The sequence below is a fragment of the Alligator mississippiensis genome, chromosome 3, assembly GCF_030867095.1.
Source record: "Alligator mississippiensis isolate rAllMis1 chromosome 3, rAllMis1, whole genome shotgun sequence".
NCBI classification, from domain to species: domain Eukaryota; kingdom Metazoa; phylum Chordata; order Crocodylia; family Alligatoridae; genus Alligator; species Alligator mississippiensis.
The window spans coordinates 46,123,152-46,137,689 of NC_081826.1; the positions used below are offsets into that span (position 1 = coordinate 46,123,152).

The 14,538-nt window shown below is 46.2% G+C and overlaps 1 protein-coding gene across 17 annotated transcripts in view; it reads left to right on the top strand.

Moving 5' to 3' along the window:
• Positions 1–10,886: 10,886 nt before the first annotated feature.
• C3H8orf88 (chromosome 3 C8orf88 homolog) overlaps positions 10,887–14,538 on the top strand; it is a 242,820-nt gene continuing 239,168 nt past the window's right edge. For 15 of the 17 annotated variants that reach the window (XR_002089977.2, XR_009460677.1, XM_059723901.1 and 12 more), the window contains exon 1: positions 12,746–13,904. The gene's annotated coding sequence lies outside the window, so the exon portion shown is untranslated. Of the gene's footprint in view, positions 10,976–12,745; positions 13,905–13,997; positions 14,209–14,538 lie in introns of those variants that run through there. The other 2 variants (XM_019486574.2, XM_059723900.1) reach the window with 2 other exon arrangements.

Consider the following 14,538-nt stretch of genomic DNA (forward strand, 5'->3'; position numbering starts at 1 on the left):
ATTCAGTCTCTAGGACCTCCTCGCTGAAGGAATGTAATAGGTTTTTCATTACATTAGTATTTTTGACTTGTATGTTTACTTGTATTAATTCAAGCTCTGTTTTTATGTAGCTATGTAATCTTGTCAGAGTTGGATAAGGAATACACTTCCATCCCCGCCCGCTCTTGTGTACCCCCTGGGACCTTTCAAAGTACCCCCAGGGGTACGTGTACCCCCAGTTGACAACCCCTGGCCTAGATGACTCTTAAAATTTCTTACAGCCCTATGACTCTGTAATTGCTATGAAGAGTAAGCATTTTCATAAGCCCTGTTTGACATCAGACACTGAGACTTTGTGTCTACTTCTGTGGAAACTAATATAACACTAGTGCTAATACAGGGTTTGGTACTATTCTGCTGAAGTTACTAGGAGTTTCATTAATAACAGATTCAGGGCCTAAAGACTGAGCTCCCAATACACAATAAACTTGTCCTTAATTTGAAGCACTTGAATACTGAAGTCAGTATTTAAAATCTACCCCATTGTGCGCAGAGATAAAAGGGCCTAATCAGAGTTCAAATTACATTTTTACTCTTGTGGGGGGGTTGCAAAATTAAACTAAAGTTCACTGGTTAACAAGTCCACCTAAGTTGACCCCCTGGTTATGATTTTCAAATCTTATGGGGAGGCTCTTGTCTCTTATGGGCAGGGAGATGGGGGGGAGGGCTCAGCACCTGCCCCCTCCCCACAAGCTCCCTCTTAATTTGCACCCTGGGCATAATAAGACATTCAGCAATTTGTAATAGAAAGTGACTATTGTGGATCAAGAAGTGACCATATTGTTTGAACAGCTGCATCAACTGCCTGCTAAATCTCAACCTTCCAAGGCACAGGGGCTCATGAAGGACCTTTGCATCCAAAAAACATTCTAGATTGGGCTGTACTTAGTGACTGAATTGTAGCCAATGAATTATTAAAGAAGTGGCCTATGAATCAGATTTTACAATGCTTTTGACACCAACAATGGAACTGGATGCCTCATAAAGTTTGGTTGTAATCATATTACCCCTAGGAAAGGTAAACGACCATATGCAAAGTAAAATAACTGCTTTGTTTATATTTACTGTCTTTGAGGAAAAATAATAGCTTTATGTTTATTCTTATTGCTTGCACAAACAGTATTTCCCCTCTGCTGTTTTCCTTTATATTTGTAGATAAAAGCTAAATACTTGGATATAAATTTCCTTACACATATTCATTACAAAATTAATTTAAAAGATATGTAGGATATTAGAGTAATGGAAAACAAGGGCACATACATCAGAGACATGCATATATAGTCAGAAATTTCACTGATCAAAGCATATTATAAGCTTTATTACTTCTAAAATACTGAACAATAGGGTACCTGAAGGTATTGTTGATAGACCGCTACCTAAATTGTGGCTGCTGAATGTTTTTATGAGAACAGAAAGTGATCAATGTATGTTTTAATATTTCTCAGATTTTTCTCCCCCTTAAGAAATAATAAAAACCTAAAATTCTTTTCTTTGCTATATAAGAGACTACAAAGACTCTGGATCTCAGAGTTTCAATAATCAAAGAATGATTTTAACTGTAAGTTTTGCAGATAATTAATTTTCTTTTATTTTCTGCTACATAATAACATTTTGATTTATCTTGTTAATTTAAGAAATAATCCAGATTTCGATTATTGCAGTATCTAAAGATCTCAACTATTCCTAGGATCTCATTTTAATTGTTCTTCTCAAATGATGTGACATTTTGACTAATAATACAACAATGACCTTTTGCTGAGTTGGCAGTTACTACTTCTTATTCTCATTTTGTTGGCTGTTTTGCTCTGATGGTTCTTCTAGCTCTGATGATGTTTCATGCACTGGAATTAGGTGTATTAAAAGAGACAGAGAACTTGGCTGGGAACAGGGCCTTTTGGTTACAGTAACCTGATATTCCAAGTGAATTTTGGGGACTAAGCTGCCCCAGTGTCTTGGGACACTGCTACAGTGGTGCTTAGCTACACGAGTAATTCTGGCAACCTTAAAATATGAGAGATCCTCAATACCTAAACATTATTCTAGGGGTAGGCACCATTTCTCACTTATTCTCCATACCCCTTCCCTCACATTGTGAGTATCACAGGGTGCTGACGGACATGCAGCCCCCTGCTGTAATTCACGGTGCTTCACAGGAAGTGCCACGAGTGCTTCCCCCCAGACCCAACAGACATTGGCTGTTGGGTCCAGTGGGTTGGGGGATTAAGCTCCAGTTTGGAGTGGCTGCATGTCTGCAGCTGCTCTCCTCTAGCCCTGTCCCTGCCTCTCAGCTCTGGTGCTGTCTTCAGAATGAAAGGAGGGGAAGGGAGCAGAGGGAACTCAGTCTGGGCGAACCAGTGCACCTTTGGGTGCCTGCCACTTTAAGGGCTTGAGTAGGCTGTGAGGCAGCCTGCAGACCCAATCAGGCAGTCACATGACAGCCAGGAGGCTGTCTGATTGGAGCAGGGCTGAGCCACCTCAGTATAAGAGCAGGCCCTCAGGAACTGGGCCAGCAGTTGCTACAGCGAGCTGGAGAGAGACCATCACCCAGCCAGAGCTGCTGCTCCCAGAACAACTGGAGGGCAAGGGTAGGAACTATGGGGATGGAGGAGGTTCCTGGTCCTGGGGCATGACCTAAAACTACACCTTGTGGGGGAGGATGGTGTGGTGGGGCTGCCTGTGGCAGGGTGGTCCCCAGGAAATGCCACACCAGTGCCTCCCTAGTGAAAGGCGAGTATGGGGCACTGTCACGGCGGGGTCCTACAGGAGGGCCGTGATCTCCTCAAGGCCCCCTTCCCGTGCCAAGTTGGCCCAAGGGCACCCTCAGATTCTTGCCCACCACATCTTTGATGTTCCAATATATTAGGGAGGCTGCCTTATGTCTTCTTGGACACGGTTTGCTGTAACCTCTGGCTCCGTGGACTCCCGGACCCCTCGTGGGTCTTGTCCTGCAAACGGGTGCTTCAGGGCACCCTAGCCTTATGGGCTATGTGTGGCTCCTACCACCCCTTATACCATGCCCCAAGCCTCGCAGATGGAATAGACATTGTTCGGTCTCTCTCTGTCTTCACTCCCTCTCTGGCACTCGGGCTCTCGGCAGCCCTGTCTCTTTCCCCCTCTTTCCGCGCCCTCCTCTCAGGGCCTTCTCTGTAATGCCGCCCTCCTCTCAGGGGCTCACCATGCCCACACTGGGGCTAATCAGCCACACCCCCTACTCTGGGGCTTCTCAACTGCCCCTCTCTGGGGCTGGGGTCTATGTACCCCGAATACTGTGCCCTCACTGGTGCTGGGGTCCCCACATTAGTGTGAGTCCCCTATGAGGCCTCCTCCAACCCCTAATAGCCTCACCCAAACCACCGGTGATAAACAACAACACAAACACAAGCCCCTAGGCTATAACATAAACAGAAGCTGCCCGGCTATAATCATGCTCACGCCTACTGGGGTTCTTCATCCCACAGCAGTGTCAGATGCTGCTCCTTCATCAGGCTTCTCTTCTTTTCTACAGCAGAGAGCTCCTTCCTTCTGGGCTGCTGGCAGGGAACTGCTTCTGGCCTCAGCCCCTATGGTTTATAAGGGCCAGGCCCTGTCCCTTACAGTCAGCTGACCGCTGGCATGTGTGGGTCACTTGCTGACTCCAGTTGCCCTGGACCAACAGCTGGGCTCCTTATTAACTGCTAGGGCTCTTTCTCTAGCAGTTTTCCCATCTTTAGGAGCAGGGCACCTCAGTGCTTTATGACAGCACCTTATAGCCTCAGCCCACACAACCTGGTAGGTAACCCCATAGCAGGAATAGGCAGGGTTCAGACACATTGATAGACACCTGAGGCCTGAGTGGGCCATAGGCTGAGTTCAGGCCCAGGTACATCGGCCCAGGTACGTCAACAGGCCCAAGGGGCATAAGGTCCATAAGCCCCAGTGACGGGGAGGTGTAGTGGTCACTGTAGGGGAACATGTGAGGGAACAGCTGAGCAGTAGGCTGCTTAGTAGCATTTGTGAGAGGGGATGAAGGGCTGTATATAGAAATAGCTGAGCAGTAGGCTGCATAGAGTAGGGTCTATATGGGGGCCTGAAGGACTGTGCATAGATGGTGTAGAGTAGGGTCCATGCAGGCAGGGCTGAAGGGCTGCGCAGGGGTTGCATAAAGTAGGGTCTGTAAGAGGGGCCTGAAGGACTGTGCATAGGCCAGCCCCGGTAGTTTGATAGAGCAAGCCCTAGATTCATAGATTCATAGATGTTAGGATCGGAAGGGACCTCGATAGATCATCGAGTCCGACCCCCTGCATAAGCAGGAAAGAATGCTGGGTCTAGATGACCCCAGCTAGATGCTCATCTAACCTCCTCTTGAAGACCCCCAGGGTAGGGGAGAGCACCACCTCCTTTGGGAGCCCGTTCCAGACCCTGGCCACTCGAACTGTGAAGAAGTTCTTCCTAATGTCTAATCTAAATCTGCTCTCTGCTAGCTTGTGGCCATTATTTCTTGTAACCCCCGGGGACGCCTTGGTGAATAAATACTCACCAATTCCCTTCTGTGCCCCGTGATGAACTTATAGGCGGCCACAAGGTCGCCTCTCAACCTTCTCTTGCGGAGGCTGAAAAGGTCCAGTTTCTCTAGTCTCTCCTCGTAGGGCTTGGACTGCAGGCCCTTAACCATACGAGTGGCCCTTCTCTGGACCCTCTCCAGGTTATCCGCATCCCTCTTGAATTGCAGCGTCCAGAATTGCACGCAGTACTCCAACTGCGGTCTGACCAGCGCCCGATAGAGGGGAAGTATAACCTCCTTGGACCTATTTGTCATGCATCTGCTGATGCACGATAAAGTGCCATTGGCTTTTTTGATGGCTTCGTCACACTGCCGACTCATGTTCATCTTGGAGTCCACTAGGACTCCAAGATCCCTTTCCACCTCTGTGCCACCCAGCAGGTCATTCCCTAGGCTGTAGGTGTGCTGGATATTTTTCCTCCCTAGGTGCAGCACTTTGCATTTCTCCTTGTTGAACTGCATTCTGTTGTTTTCTTCCCACTTGTCCAACCTGTCCAGATCTGCTTGCAGCTGTTCCCTGCCCTCCAGCGTGTCTACATCTCCCCATAGCTTTGTGTCATCTGCAAACTTGGACAGAGTACATTTGACTCCCTCGTCCAAGTCACTGATGAAGACATTAAAGAGTATCGGTCCAAGGACCGAACCCTGTGGGACCCCACTGCCCACACCCTTCCAGGTCGAAACCAACCCATCCACCACGACTCTCTGGGTGCGACCCTCCAGCCAATTCGCCACCCACCGGACTGTGTAGTCATCCAAGTCACAGCCTCTTAACTTGTTCACCTCTAGTGAGGGGGCAGAGTAGTTACTCCAGCAAGGGGATAGTGAGGCTCCAGTGACGGGGGCATTAGTTGAGGCCCAAGTGAGGGGAAGCATGTGGCACAGGTAAGTCTCCGGATGCCTAAAGCCAAGTTTGGACCAGAGGCCAAGTGCATCCCAGCAATGGGGCTGGGGAAGTTGGGAGTAATTTGGATGCCATCTGCGAGACATGGGACAGGTTTGGAGTTGTGTATTACACCCTCAGCATCAGGCATTAAATGGGCAGCATTCCACCTTATAAACAACTTCTAATTAGTTACATCAAAGGCGTGGCAGGAGAGGTAGGTGGTGGACTGCCCTAGACAGGTGGTCAGGCCAACAATTTGACCAGCCGCAAGACGGCCCCCTGTCACACTGGGGTTTGCCCTGACTCTGCTGGAGGGTGGGGCAGGTGGATCTGAGAGTGAGGTAGGGTTCCGATTCACCCACCCTACCCTCCAGTGCAGGCTGGACAAACCCCAGGCTGAACTCCCTCTGCTCCCTTCCCCACCTCCTATTCTGAAGACGGTATAGGGAGCAGGCCAGTCCTGCTCCCAGTGCATGCTGACAGACATTAATGAAGGTGCTCCACTTTTGGAGTGGCTTCCTATGAACCCTCACTCTAATGAGGATTCAGATTGTTGCAGGATAAGGCATTTTTAAAGCATTCTGCAGCCATACACCTCTGTCAGTGCACAGCTTTAGAGCACTTCAGGGGCCCAATCACACAACAAACCATCACTTCTATCAGCGCCCACAGAGCTCAGCTTTCAAGATAACCTCTACAAAGGGATGCCACATGTTATTGTAGGATGGGGCAGGAGTACTGCTGTGACAGAGATATTCAAGCTTCCATCCTTTCTCTTTATTTCTTGTTTTATTCCTCACATCACCTCTGTCTTCCCTAATAGATTACCCTGATTCTGTCATGTTGATTTCCATTGCAAGATTTTATAGCTTCCATTCAATAAATGATAGGGCGGTCCTCTTATGTTTGGTGGAACTAAGAAAATTATGAACGTGTGGCTAAATATAAGAGCTCTTTGTAGAGAGTAAAGGGATAAAAAAGTATTTTCAAACCTTTTCTACAAAATCTGTCAGCATGGAAGAAAAGAGCATATACTGTACCGTGTTTTATTAAAAATCCTGGTATCAACACACAAGGGGGGAAAAAAGATCGAGACAATACAGGAAAGGTCACTTAAAACTAAAAGACATATTTTGTTTGGAGTCTGGTGATAATTTATCATTACATACTGTTTAAATACACACTGGCACCTACAGGAGCAGAGAGAAATTACTCGTTTAGGAGAAACACTGACTTAAAGCTATAGAAACATTTATCTCTTCTTCCTTTAAATGAGTGGGCAACTTCAGGAGATTTTCCACATTCCTAATGAATGAGCTACTACTTCATGTTCAACTGAAAGTTACATGGAGCAAGAATTATTCGATTCCAATATTCTTAACAAAAGTATTTTGTGTTTACTTAGTCCATAATATTATTTTAAAACAGATCTGAATTACATTGGTTCCAAAGCAACTAATTTAAATCTACCATTTGTATATGCACATCAGGATACAGCAGTTATATTATACTGAAATTACATTTCCTGTTCATTACATGAAGCAATAATTCATTTAGGGAATTCTGGTGAAAAATTCACAGGTATGAAATTCATTAGATTGAATGTCACAATCAACCTTCAGCAGAATTTTTGTTATTTTGCGCATAAGAGTTTTTCATAGAATCATAGAAAAGTAGGGCTGGAAGGGGCCTCAGGAGATCATCTAGTTCAAACCCCTGATCAAGGCAAGAGCATCCCTATCTAAACTATTCTTTACAAGTCTATGTCTACCTGTGGTGCCCAATCTTTTGGCTCTGTGGGTTCAATGAGTGATGCCCGGCCAGTGTGAAGACTGGATCTTCTGCATGGCCAGATCAGGTCCTGCACCACCTTGGCTCAGCCCTGCATGCCTGGGTCAGGCCCTGTGTCACTGGATTGGGCCCTGTGCTTCCTTACTCCCTTGCACCCGAATCTGGCAGCAGAGGAGCTGCAATTAAGGCTGTCTCCCTACCTCACTGCCAAATTTTTGGACCCATGGAGAGTATGACAGCTCTGCAGGTTATATTTGGTTCACAGGCTGGGAGTTGAGCACCCCTAGCTATTCCAAACAGATCTGCCCAAGCAAAAACTACTAGGCACAAGCCTGAAAAACCTCAGGAACACTTCAACCTGCCACAGGAAAAGCTGAGGGATGAGGGCTCTGTCAAGGTTCTGCACTGCAAGGACAGGAAGTTGTTTGTTAAAAATACACTTGAGAGATGCAAGGAAGAGGAACATAAGAATATAATGGATGCCATACAGGCCATCGACAATTGGTCTGACCCTAGTATCCTGGCTCCAACAGTAGCAGGAGTGGATGCTTTAGAGGTAGAGCATTGATATATCTAGAGCAGGGGGTTTCATAGATTTCATAGACATTAGGGACTGGAAGGGACCTCGTGAGATCATGGAGTCCATGATCCTTGCTTGGAGGATCAAGTGATCCCAGCAAGGAAAATATCCAGATGTTTTTTAAAGAGTCCAGAGTAGGTGCTTGCACCACCTCTGTGGGAAATCTGTTTTAGACCCTGGACACTTACTGCAAAGAACTTTTTTCTTATGTCTAGTCTAAAATTGGCCTTCCTGGAGTTTATGGCTGTTAGTCCTTGTTATCTCTTGGGGAGCTCTGGTGAACAGCTGTTCTCCCAGGTCCTGATGTACCCCTCTTATATAATTGTAGGCTGCTACCAAGTCCCCCCTGAGCCTTCTCTTTTCCAGACTGAAGAGTCCCAAATCCCTCAGCCTCTCCTTGTATGGCCTGCCCTCCAGACCTTGGATCATACGAGTAGCTCTCCTCTGGACTCTCAAGCTTCTCCACATCCCTCCTGAAGGCCTTTCCAACCTTTTAAAATAAGTGTACCCCTGGAGGCTGGATGAGGAGCAGGGCGGGGGGTGGCGGCACATGGTTAGACAGGGAGCAGCGGCAGCGTGGGGTGGTTTGCATGCGGCAGTGCAGCGTGGCGGGTGGCAGCACTCCATCCCTGCCTCCCACCTGCGCATACCCCCTGGGGCCCTCCCAAGTATCCCCAATTGACAACCCCCGATCTAGAGTGACTAATCCCTGTTCATAATGCTCCCTGGCATCTACCCTCATTGGTTTAGAGATGCCAGAGGAATTACCTCTGACTCTTCTTTTTAATGTCATCTATGAATCTATTACCTGTTTGAACCTGGCTATACTATGTGTCTCTACAACCTCCTATGGCAATAAGTTCTATAAGTTGTACTGTGTACTGCATAAAAGAGCTTTCTCTTGTTAGTTTAAAAACTGCCTCCTACTAATTTCAGTGGAGCTCCCTAGTTCTAGTATTCTGGGATCTGCTGAATAACAGTTCCCTATTCACTTTGTCCAAACCCTTCATGAATTTATAATCTCTATCATATCCCCTCAGCCTTCTCCTTTCCAAATTGAACAGCCCTAGCCTTTTTAGGTCTCCTGGTGTGGTAACTGCTCCATACCTCTGATCATTTTGGTTGCTCTTTTCTACATGTTTTTTTGAGATGTGGAGACATAGCATTCAAGCTATGGACTCACCATGGATTTGTACAGGGGCATGATGATGTTCTCCATTTTGTTTTAAATTCCATTCTTAATCATGCTCTATGTTTTATTGGCTTTTTGGGTTGCTTTTGCACATTGAACTGAAGTTTCTCGACAGCTCTATACAATGACTCCAAGGTCTCTTTCCAAAACTGTAACAGCTAGTTCAGAATCCAGCATTCCGTATGTATAGTTAAAGTTATTTTTTCCCCATGTGCATTATCTTGCACTTGTTGACAATGAAGTTTGCCGGCCATTTTTCCCCCATTTAGCTTGATAAGATCTTTCTGCAGTTCCTCTCTGTCATCTTGGGGCTTAACTACCTGGAATATCTGCAAACTTGGATATTTCACTGTGCTCCCTGATTTCCAGGTCATTGCTGAAACTGTTGAACAAAACCTGGTCCACCACAGATCCCTTCAGGACCCACTTTTGACATCTCTTCATCCTGAGTAGCAAGGATCTTGGTTTTCTTGGATAAAAAAATCCCCAATTTTCAGATAAAAAAAACAAACACCCCCAAATCCATTTTTCCATGATTAAAATGAAATACCACTAATATATATATAATTAGTGATAGTTCATTTTAATCATGGAAAAATGTGGATTTTGGATTACTTTTTTAAATCAGAAAACCAGGATCCCATGGCCTAATGACCATTTAGCCCTATCTTTGGCTTACCACCTTTTAACCAATTCTCAGTACACAAAAGAACCTTCCCTTCAATCCTGTGGCAGCTCCATTTTTAAAGGCCTTTAGTGAGGGACCTTGTTGACAGCTTTTTTGAAAGTCCAAATATATGATGTCAGATGGATCCCCCTTCTCGTCTGGCTTGTTAACATCCTCAAAGAACTCTAGGAGATTGGCAAGGCAGGATTTCCCTTTACAAAAAAACATGCTGACTCTTCCCAACAACTGCTGATTTTATTCTTTATTATAGATTCTACCAGGGATGGATGTGAGACTCACTGTCTCTAGTCTCCAGGATCACGTATGGAACCCTTTTTCAAGATGGGTGTTACGTTGACAACCCACCGGTCTTCTGCGCACTCTCCCCACTACAAAGGCAGGCAAAAAAACCCTTTTGTGTGTATATTTTTTTATAATTGTTGCTACTTTCAAACCAACTCCCTTCCCCTTCTTCCAATCTTTTTTTTTCTTCCTTCCTTTCCTCCTCTTTTTTTGGTTTGAACTTTCATATCTCCCTTTCAATTTGAAACCTGATCAGCTACAGGCTTTAGTGGCTGTTGGTGACTTTTTTTAGGTTGGATGGGCTAGGATAAACATGATAGCCAAAACCCATTCTCTAGATCAAAAGTCAGGAAGGTGGAACTCTGGATTCCACTCCAGTACAGACAACTCTGCCACCCTGTTACTTACCATCCTAATGGCATAGCTCATGCACAATAAAGGGTATTTTACACCTCGTAATTTAGCTATAGAAAATTGGTAGATGCCAAGTGCCTTCAAAATTCAGAGAACCAGAATCCATACAGTCTAAGACTGAAATCTTGGCCTCATTAGACTGAGTTAAAAGGAAAATCTCTCTCTTGACTTCATGGAAACCAGGATGTAACAGTTCACTCTCCAAAGGACACTTTCCTAACAGACTGCTAAAAACTATTTAGAGCAAAAGACAGAAAATCAGAGGGGTTACCTTTATAATAGAGGTTAAAACTCTAGAAGAGACTAATGATGAGTATATCAGAAACAAAATGGCTATTTTTGATGGTCTGCCCCACAGCAGTTTGTTCTATCAGTTTTATCATGTAAATCAAGGAGCAGTGGAATAGTTTGCTATTGTACATGCAACCTCTGTGACATCACAAGTACCATAGATTACAGCAGGATTTCTGGTGTCTGTTGCTCCACTAAGGTGTTGGGATATCTTTGGTGAAGCAAGAAGTGTTGCTGAATTTTAGAGTTTACCCACAAAGTTTCAAAATAAGGTATGTTAAAATTTTGACACTTAATGGCTACCAGAGTCAAATTGCTGTGGATATTCAGTAGGAACGTATGGATTAATTTACTTTTTAGTTCAGCTGTTGCAATTCACCTACAAAATTTAGTGCTATAGTCAACCTCAAGCACTTAATCATGAGTCATGCCTCCCAAAAATTATAAGATTATTTGTCAGTCAATGATTTAAAAAAGAAAATCACAACAACAATATAATGAGTTCTCTTTTGCCTTCTATTTTCCTTAAGATGCGCTGGGTACACTTTTCAATATTTTTGCCATAACCGCAAGGGGTAGAAACTTAAAAGCTGAGATTCTCAAAATTACTTGATTCTAGGGGAGAAATCTGTGGGGGGAAAAACCCATGAGAAGTGATGATACTAACAACAGAATCATAAAAGCTTGCAGCACTGAAAAAGGGTCCCTCATAAAAAGGATGCTAGCTAATGTCCCTTGTTCATTAGCATAGAAATCACCACCTAGTTAAATGTTGATTTTTGCTATGTAAATAGCTTAGCCTACACTGGCTTTTTTCCTCCTAGTTTAAACAATGCTCTCCAGTCAGTAAGAAAAACAATCACATACACATTCCTGATGCAATTTTTTTTAAATCTCTTCCAAATTCTCAAAGGATAAGACCAATGAGAATAAAACCCAAGCTTCAACAACAGCATCAGTTGCCAAGAAGTCAAGGAGTAAGTGGACTTCCATCTCCTATGTCAGTGCAGATGTCTCTGAATGCTTGCTCCATTGATAGCACAATAAAATAAACACATTATTGTTTGTCTCTAGGGCTTAATGAGAGTAAAAGTTTTGTCTCGAATAATTTTTTTGCACATACTGAAAATAGTTAAATATTTTTTAAACAAATCACCCCTGTAAAGAGTGGCTAAATGTTCACCAGGGCACCTCTTGGGGTAACAAGAAACAATGGTCACAAACTGACAGAGAGCAGATTTAAGCTAGATATCAAGAAAAACTTCTTCACGGTGAGGGTGGCCAAAATTGGGAATGGGCTTCCAAGGGAGGTAGTGCTCTACTCTACCTTGGGGGTCTTTGAGAGAAGGCTGGATAGGCATCTGGGTGGGGTCATCTGACCCCAGCACTCTTTCCCGCCCAGGCAGGGGGTTGGACTCGATGATCTGTTGAGGTCCCTTCTGACCCTAACATCTATGAATCTACAAAATAAAAAAGAATTAATTACAGATGTAAATATATTGATTTCACTTAGAACCACAACTGAACGACAAATTACACTGAAAATTCAGAGTTATTTATGCCTCTAGGCCAACCCAAGTGTTATTTCATTTCAGCACATAGTCAGCTCTTTCCCATTAAACACCATCTGTAGGAAAACTAAAAGCACATGCCATTGCAATGACATGCCTATTTAGATATGCAATTGCTCATTTTACATGTGCAATACTGAAATCTTCTTTGGTACATGTTCTATGCCTTGCTGAACCAGAACTAGGAAAGGGATTGGACCACACTGCATCACTCCTCCCACCTACAGCACTCCGATGCATAAAACAATTAGAAAGGAATCTCGATTGATTCGCCAAATAAAAAAGGCCAATATTTGTATGGAAACACATTTTATTTTCAAGGGTCTAATTCTATTAAACTACGAAGACTTAATAGTTATACTGCAGAAAGCGCTACCACTGTCCCTCAACTAGAACAGTCATCAATTTTGTAAATGAATGATTACATGTACCAGGTGCTTAGACAGTGGTTGAACTATTCTAAATATTGTAACAATATCAATGACAGTATGGCAGCTGAAATGGAAATATTCATCATAGCCCTAGAAGTGGCAGTTTCACAATCAGGAAAACTTGGGAAGTCTATATAACAGATGCTAATATTATCTTGAGAAAAGATGAATAGGCAACTATGATGGAAGCATTTAATCGTAAACACCAGAAACGCACAGAAAAATGTAAAGGGGCATTGCTGGACAAACTCTTGAGTAGCTGAGCTGGACTTCTGATCGAGGCGGTATCATCAAGTAGCATAAATGTAAATTAAGCCGTTAGTGGATATTTTTGGCAATCTGGCATTTAAGAAGGTCATTGTATTCATTCTTGCATTTATTATGCATCAGGGCTTCTCCTCATTGCTGTCCTGGTGCAGATAATGTAAAGACATTATGAGGTCTGATCAATCACTAGAAAGCCACTCGAAGGTTAGGAAGCACTTCTGGTCCTTCCCAACTATGGAACCAAATATCTTGGATGCCTGGTTTTGTTTGATCTATTTGGTAGCTCCAATTAGGCTTCGCTTGGTAGCCGACAGACCTTCAACGGTAAGCTGTAAGATTCGGTGGCAAGCCTAACGCCATGCAAGCCACAGGACTGCGCGATGTGGGTGGTCGGTGGCAGTGCCACCAGGATTCCTCACACAGTTTCCCGAATGCAGTTTCGCAGGAGGCCCGCTCGTTTTCCTGGTGCGGACCAGGGACTGACGGCCGGCCTGACGTGAGCGCTGAGCCATCGCCCCCTGTGGCTCGGCAACTGTGCACACGCCGCCTGACCGGCTGGTAGCTCTGACTGCCGAGACTCATGTCACTGCCGGCGGCACAAGCGTTCCCCCGGGCCGGGATGAGCAGCGACTCCCCAGCTGCTGACCGGCCCTTCACAGTCGCCCGGGCAAGGGGCCCGGCCCGGCCCAGAGCCGCCCACCAGCGCGAGGGACAGCAGGGCTTGCCCCCTGCTGGGCCAGCGCTTGCTGTCTCCCACTTCCCCGCGGGAAGGATTGAAGACGCGGCTCCAGCCTGCGGCCCCTCACGGGAGCGGGGGGCGGGGCTTCGCTGCTCGGCGGAAGGATCCCTCCCCCTCCGGCGTCCAGCGGCAACTGCCGCTCGCCACCAGCGAGTGCGAAGGCGGCATCCGCCGCCCCGCCGCCGAGTGCGAGGTGAGCGCCCGCCCGCCGCTGCCCCGGGAGCCGCGCCGGGGCGTGGGCGGGAGGTCAGAGCCCGCGGGGGCCTCGCAGGGGCCGGAGCGAGCCCCCGCCCGGCTCCGGGGAGCGCCGGCCGCTCGGGCGCGGGCTTGAGCCTCCGGTCCCTGCCGCCCCGGGGGGGAATTGGCCTTTAAACCTCGTGTGTGAACGAGCGACCCTCCGTTTTCAGCCTTAAGGATCCCCCCGCCTCCAGGCTGGGAAGTCCGCGGCAGACGGGGTGCCCTGCACTGGGGGATGGGCAGCAAACAGATGGCCACAGGTGAATGGTCATTATTATGCCGTTAATTGGCTAATCGTGCAAAAAAAGCCCACCTGCCACAGGTGCCATGCAAGTATCGAGCCATTAACTGGGGAGTTGCGCAAGAGACGTGGACTTGGCAAAGTGAGACCGGCTGCAAGGGCGGTGTAGTTGTCCTGCACTTGAGTGGCGGGTGGCGCTGTAAATGTAACGCGACAAGTCAAGTCAGTCCTGAGGCCGCTGCGACGGTCGGGGCCGCTTTGATGCTGCAACGAGCCTCCTGGGTTAGTTGAGTTGCTTTGCACCAGGGGTGACTCTTTGGGCAGAGCGACCTGGGGGTGCCCGTCTCCT